The sequence below is a fragment of the Eurytemora carolleeae genome, unplaced genomic scaffold (genome assembly GCF_000591075.1).
Source record: "Eurytemora carolleeae unplaced genomic scaffold, Eaff_2.0 scaffold436, whole genome shotgun sequence".
Lineage (NCBI taxonomy): Eukaryota > Metazoa > Arthropoda > Copepoda > Calanoida > Temoridae > Eurytemora > Eurytemora carolleeae.
This window is the reverse complement of record NW_019396359.1, coordinates 167,903-175,995: the sequence shown is the minus strand read 5'-3', so window position 1 is coordinate 175,995 and position 8,093 is coordinate 167,903.

Sequence of the window (8,093 nt, the reverse complement as noted above, 5' to 3'; positions counted from 1 at the left end):
ACCAAAACATTCCATAAATACTGTTATCAATATTCTATGTTTGCTCTCAAACCATTTATTATGAATCAGATTGTCTTAATGGGGGAACCTTCTGTCACCTAGCTAGAGAGGGAGGGAGGGGACAGAGGTGGTTTAAAAGTTGGAGCCCTTTACTAATTAGGGTAGGGGGCAAAGTTATTTAGCCATGTTTGAAAGGTGGGGGCCGGGGGGGGGGGGTAATATTGACTAGCCATTTTGTAAAGAGGTGTTAGTATATGACAGAGCCATTTTGTAAAAAGGTGTGAGTCTATGACAGAATCATTTTGTAAAGAGTTGTGAGTATGAGAAAGAGCCATTTTGTGAAGAGGTGTGAGTATATGACAGAGCCATTTTGTGGATAGGTGTGAGTATATGCCAGAGCTATGTTGTGGAGAGGTGTGAGTATATGACAGAGCTATTTTGTGGAGAGGTGTGTATAAGACAGAGCCACGACAGAGCCATTTTGTGAAGAGTTGTGAGTATAAGAAATTGCCATTTTGTGAAGAGGTGTGAGTATATGACAGAGCTATTTTGTGAAGAGGTGTATAAAAGACAGAGCCATTTTGTGGAGAGTTGTGAGTATAAGAAATTGCCATTTTGTGGAGAGGTGTGAGTATAAGACAGCCATTTTGTAAAGAGTTGTGAGTATAAGAAATTGCCATTTTGTGGAGAGGTGTAAGTACAAGACAGAGCCATTTTTAAGAGAGGTGTGACTGACTGTGAGTGACAGTTTCTTGGAGTCAATTTGTTGAAAGTTGGTGAGAATAGTATACACTCATTTTATGATATAAAGGGGCAGCTTATTGTGGAGCCATTTTGTGCCCAAATAGGAGTAAATTATGAGTGTTAAATTTTTTAAATGAGAGGGGTATACTAAAGTAAATAAATTAAAATGGTACTGAATCTCATTTGTGTGGAAAGTTATTCTTTTCTGGTAAACTAAGACCGAAGAGTGATCTAAAGAGAAGAAAGGTCTTGAAAGATTAATTTTTCCTTGTATGGTTTACTGGTTCAATGTACCAGGATATTATACACCCAACTGAACTTGTGTCTTCTTTCTATACTTGTACACAATACTTAGGGACATTTCCAACTTCAAGAAAATAAAAATAAGAATATTCATAACACATGAGTCATGAAGAAGTTAAAATAAAAGGATTTTTTACAGCACGTGAAGAAAGTAAATAAAGGAATTTTCATAACACACGAAGAAAGTAAATAAAGGAATTTACAAAACACATGAAGAAAGTAGATAAAGGAATTTTCATAACACACGAAGAAAGTAAATAAAGGAATTTACAAAACACACGAAGAAAGTAAATAAAGGAATTTACAAAACACATGAAGAAAGTAAATAGAGGAATTTTCAAAACACACGAAGAAAGTAAATAGAGGAATTTTCAAAACACACGAAGAAAGTAAATAGAGGAATTATTAAAAACACACGAAGAAAGTAAATAAAGGAATTTTCAAAACACACGAAGAAAGTAAATAAAGAAATTTTCAAAACACACGAAGAAAACTAATAACGAAATTTTTAAAACACATGAAAAAAAAATTAGTTGAAACTATTTACATAAAGCAAGAAAAAAGTATGAAAAGGAATTTATATGAATCATTAAGAAAGTAGATATTGGAATTTTCATAACACATTTGTAGAGAAAGAATAATTGAATTTACATAACAGTCATATTTCGTGAGACACACAGTAGTTTAACTACAAAATCAAAATCATTAGAAATATTAAAACATTAATTTGAAATGTATTTGCTGTGTCTATGAATGTAATTACTCTAAGCTTTCAGTCTATGCTTGATTTACCATAAGAATTCTGTGTAATGGATTCATACGACGTTTGTATCCATTCATTCAATGAACCTCTCCTTTTCTACACATACACCCAAGGAACTATATACTGCTTGCATTCACCCCTCTTTTTTAATTCATTCGACCTCCTGCAATCCTCCAATTTTCTTTCCTTTTCTATTTATACACTCAAGGAACTATATAATGCTTCCATTCACCCCTCTTTTTCAATTCATTCACCTCCTGTAATCCTTCCTTTTCTTTTCCATCCATCCACCCCTCATTTTCAATTCATTCACCTCCTGCAATCCTTCCTTTTCTTATCCATTCATCCACCCCTCTTTTCCATCTCTTCACCCCTCTTTTTCCATTCATCCCTCCCTCCAGCTACCTTATCTTACTTGTAAACATTTTTTATTCAACATATTTTCTGTTGTATGCAAAATTTATGCGTTAATTTCCCCCTCCCTACTCTATCACATTCATAATAATATCTAACAGAGAATAGATAATATTCCCTCAGCTTTATTTTCTTCTCTCTTACCTTCTAAATATTCAGTTCAAATATTCTCTCTCTTTAATTTAAGAACATTGTACACTAAACTAAACAGAAGGAAAAGGTCAAATCAATGCAAAACTACTGGTACGAGTTTGTGACCTCGTAGTTCTTGAGATTTAAAATTGTTTAGGCACAGTTCTTTTTCTTAGAAACCATCTAAATTAATCTACGAGATGGAAACTTTCCGTATATTTCCAAATCGCTTTATTCTATTGATGGATATGATGGATTTTGATCATTTCGAAGCTTTAACGATGAAAACACCAAGCATAACTAAATATTACCCTTAAATGCATTTTTATTAAATGACTGAATCTTTTAAAATTTTGTTAAGTCTTAGATAAATCATCTTAAAGCTACATATGCATGATCTAAATTCTAAAATGATGTGATGTGGGACACCCAGTATATATAACGAGTCTGATATGATGTGGAGATCCAGTATACAAAGATAGTCTGATATGATGTTGGACACCCAGTATATTAAGGTAGTCTGCTGGGATGTGGGACACCCAGTATATAAAACGAGTCTGATATGATGTGGGACACTCAGTATATTAAGATAGTCCGATATGATGTGGGACACTCAGTATATAAAATAGTCTGATATGATGTGGGACATCCAGTATTTAAAAAGTCTGATGTGATTTGGGACACCCAGTATATAAAAATAGTCTGATATGATGTGGGACACCCAGTATATAAAAGTCTGATGTGATGTGGGACACCCAGTATATAAAACGAGTCTGATATGATGTGGGACACCCGGTATAGGAAAAGAGTCTGATGTGATGTGGGACACCCAGTATATAAAACGAGTCTGATGTGATGTGGGACACCCAGTATATAAAACGAGTCTGATGTGATGTGGGACATCCAGTATATAAAACGAGTCTGATGTGACCAGTATATAAAACGAGTCTGATGTGATGTGGGACACCCAGTACATAAAAGAGTCTGATGTGATGTGGGACACCCAGTATATAAAAGAGTCCCATAGTTCCTGGAAATTATAAATGGTTCCATCAATCCTCGGTAGAACTTAAATATTCAGAGGAATAGTATAAACCTTTGCTAATGGGATATCAATGCAGTAGTGATATGTCTATCTATCTATTTTCTCTCCGTTATGTTATATTAAAAAACTCTGAAAAAAAAACATATTTTCAAAATTTCCAAAATCATTTATTCGAAATTTTTTTTTTGGGGTGCATATTTGCCATTTGGAAATTTATTTAAATATGCTAGTTAAACTTTTATGAAATTTTTTTTTCTTCAATTCATTATTAACTATATGTAGATTGTAGTATGCAGTAATTCTTTAGAATCTTTTTAAAAAACTAAATGTTTCTTCCTATTTTTGTTGCTAGGGTAATTTTGTAACCGTTTATTAAAAATTCCGTTTATTTCCAATATTAATAACACCTGTTGAAAAAGTTAAAGTAAATGATGCACACTTTTCTCATTTGAATATTCTCTTGAGGCGGGTTCTGGTTAAAAAATGTATTTTCAGCAATATTGGTTTAAAAATGGTTTCAGTCAACACACTCTATTTACTCTTCTATTCTTCTATTTTACGGCTGACTGAGCACCAAACACTTCAAGAGGGAGGGGGGTTATTTTTAGAGGGGTTTTTCAACAAATTTGAAAATAAGCATGAATTGAAAATTAAAAATATCAATTCAAGAGAATGTGTGAAATTGGTTTAGAATGGTAAAAAATGTATAAAGGAGTTGAGTCTTTGCCACAAACTCAGATTTGTTATATCCCTTTATCTTTGCAACAAAATGTCGAAGACCTAAGATATTTCAAACTCAGATTATCTGATTTAAAAGAATTCAGAGTTTGAACAATCAAAGGTTGCATAGCTATAGTTGTAAGAAATTCTGAGTTTGTGGCAAAAACTCAATAAACTCAAAAATAGAATAATTTTAAGTTCAATTATTTCTTTAAACCTTGTTTTATTTCGAAGAAAGTAATAAAACTGTTTGAGAGAGGGATGATTTCTTTGGTGTATACTGTCCCGTTTTCCCATCTAGTATACGTCTGTTCTCTGTATGTACTGTCCCGTTTTCCCATCTAGTATACGTCTGTTCTCTGTATGTACTGTCCCGTTTTCCCATCTAGTATACGTCTGTTCTCTGTATGCTTAAAAGTTGTGTCGGTACTTAAATGGGACCAGAGTTTACAGATAAAAATATTTCAGCTTTTTCCGACATTCTTTTCTTCATTCTAGCATTTTGAAGATTCTATAAAGTGTATTTAAGTTTATTTGATTCCGCGCAACCAAAATCAACAAATTATGAAACGAAGGGACAACTGAAAACATGTCTACACTCTAAAGTCTACGATACCTTTAACCGATCAGTCAAATATAATTTACTATAAAGGAATTGCATATTTGCCCCGAACTCTAATTTACTATGCCCTTATCTTTGTCATAGATCTTAGACTTTTCAAACTATGAATTCTGTTAGATCAGATAATCTAAGTTTGAAATATCAAATGTCTCAGTTTATGCAAAGATATGGGGATGAGCAAATTTGAGTTTGTTGCAACGATTCAATTCCTTTGAACTAGTTCAATAAATTCTGTCTTTTAACGGATTTATTTATTTTTCATTTTTTTCTTCTCCTTCTTCACAACACAGAGTTATCATTCCAATATTTGTTTTCATTTTTCCAATTTTAGTACAAATGGCGTCGCTTTAAATAAATGGAAAACTATTTCTTCACTGCATTTTGGGGGAAACATAAATACAAGACGTGGACATATACACTGACACAAACAGGTTCTGGAGTAAACAGTTGCCATTTTCAATTTTTCAATTATTCTTTTTCAATTCTGGAGATCTATATAGAATATTGCAACAAAATAGAAATTGTTCATTTTTACAAATTAAAAATTGCGCTGTTATATTTATGCTCAAAAACTGTTTTCGCTAAATATACCAATTAAAAATGAATTTTTCCGTTTATTAAAAATACGCATATAGATATATTGCATAAGTAACCAACCTTTGATACCGTGAAAACATTATGGCAATATTTTAATAAATTTTATAAATTTGTTGAATTTAGGTGCAGGGTTACACACAAACGATGAGACTTCAAAGACGATTGCACGGAATATTTACCGTTCTTATATTCATGATAATAACTACAACTATACTTCTCTTTATTTCTTTGATAAATAATAAAAATAAGCCTTATTAAAAGATTATTTGTAAGAAAAAAGACTCAATTTAATCTTGGTATCACCTATTTTTGGAGTTTCAGGTCGTCTTTCCAGTCTCGACCTTAGTGGTGGGTATCCCTGAATCTTATTGAAAAACACGGGAAATGCCAATGAATAGAAAGTAGATGGATAGATATTAACGAAAGTGTAAATCTGTAAAATAATCTGTAATGTTCTGTAATGTTCTGTAATGTTCTTCCATCAAAGAAAACCCGTTCAGGACGAATGTTCTGGAAAATTTTCTTTACACTAATATATTCAGGACCATAGACACAAATACAGATCTATAGACATAAATAAAGAGCCATAGACATAAACAGAGCCATAGACACAAAAACAGAGCCATGGACACAAATACAGAGCCATACACGCAAATACAGAGCCATTGCCACAAATATAGAGCCATAGACACAAATACAAAGCCATAGAATCAAATACAGAGCCGACACACACAACAGAACCAAAGTCACAAATAAAGATCCATAGACACAAATACATAGCCAAAAACACAAATAGGGAGCCATAGACCAAAACATAGTCATAGACAGAGCAATACCCACAAAAATGGGGAGCTCAATACACAAACAGATCCATAAACAATCAACATAAATACAGATCTGTACACATAAATATGGAGCTAACGACATACACACAAATATATAACTATAGACACAAATACAGACCTATAGACACTAATACAGAGCCAAGAACCCACATACAGAGCCATAGAAGCAACAGAGCTTTAGACACAAATAAAGAGCCATGGACACATGTACAGAGCCATAGACACAAACATAGTATCATATACACAAATACAGAGCCAAATGAGCAATAGACACAATTACAGAGCCATATAAACAAATACAGAGCCATATACACAAATACAGAGCCATAGACACAAATATAGAACCATTGACACTTATACAGCTAGACCTTAAAGACACTTATACAAAGCTATGGACACACATACAGGGCCATAGCACCAACAGAGCTTTAGACACAAATACAGAGCCATAAAACTTAGCATAAACCCATACAGAGCCATAGATTTTGACAAGCAGATAGATGGAACCATAAATAAACTTGGACAAAAAAGAGAGCCAAAAATAAATTGCATAAAATGAAGGTATTAAATGCTCATTGTACTAATTGTGTAAATACATTTAGTACAGAGTGTCCCAAAAAACATGGGAATTCAGTGAAGAATTCGATATCGTCTTTGTTATGAATTAGCATTATAATACCAAATTTCAAAAGCCATAATATTATTATGTCTGCTAGAGTTTATTTTATGAAAAGGGTAAAAGACTGTAAAGATGTGTTTATAATGTCTCCGCAAGGACCGCAAGATGAACAGTGAAGACGGACTAGTTTACTCTGTATACTGCAATAGTACAACCGTATTCAGTCAAAACATAAACAAACAAAATGTGAACATAACAGACGAAACTCTTACAGATTACTATGTACATGTTAACCTTTATGTTCAATTATAAGGGTTCTGTACAATTCCCCTGTACAAACTGTCCATCAGCATTCTATACTCTAACCTTTCTCCGCATGAACACGATTAAAACGATTTAAACGGGAAACCTAATCGAGTTTATTCTATTTCTAAGATTTTATGTACTATGTATAAATGCAAGGCGTATACAGGAGAGAGACCTTACCCTTTCTTTTTACTTTTTTGGGGCTTAATAGTGGATTCCTGCCCATTGACCCGTGGACGTAGTTATTAGTAATCCAATGGGGGGAGAGGGGGGCACAGCATCTCTTCCCCCCCCCCAGCTGCTTTGTATACTGAATACAATTTACAGAGAAGGGAATATGTAAATGTTAAGAATATGTAAAGTGTACAATTATCTATCCAATTCTTGATAGTTAAATTCTGTTTAATTGCTTTTTATCTACGCCGCATTAATTCGTAAACCTTTCCTTGTATGGCTTGTTGTTGCCCAATAAACATGTATTTCTACGGCTAGTTACCGATCCCCGAGTAAAATTAGTTCTCGGTTAGAATTCCTCCAATTTAGCTTCCGGTTAAAAACATACAAGATATAGGGAAACCCATTAAGGACGAGGCTTTAATGACGACCTCAAAGTGCAATGAGGTTAATTTTTGGATTCAGTCCTTAATTTTGATTTTGAGAGTGGAACAAATTCGCGGCTGCGTGGAACCATGAACTCTGATTAGATTTTATACAATCGTCTCTGATGATATATCATCTTTTCACTTACATACAGGGGTGCGAAGCGCCCTAGAACCGTAGTTGACATTAATTGTAATTGTATGAGGAAGCATCATTTAAAAACTTATTTTTACAATAATCATTTATGATATTTTTGTTTAACGAGCAGAACTAAAAGGTCGTCTTAGATTACCTATCTTTAAAACTGTTATTTGCAACGCGAATACAGGAATTTTTTAAAGAGGGTATTATTGAATTATTTTGTTACCCCCCCCCCCCCCCCC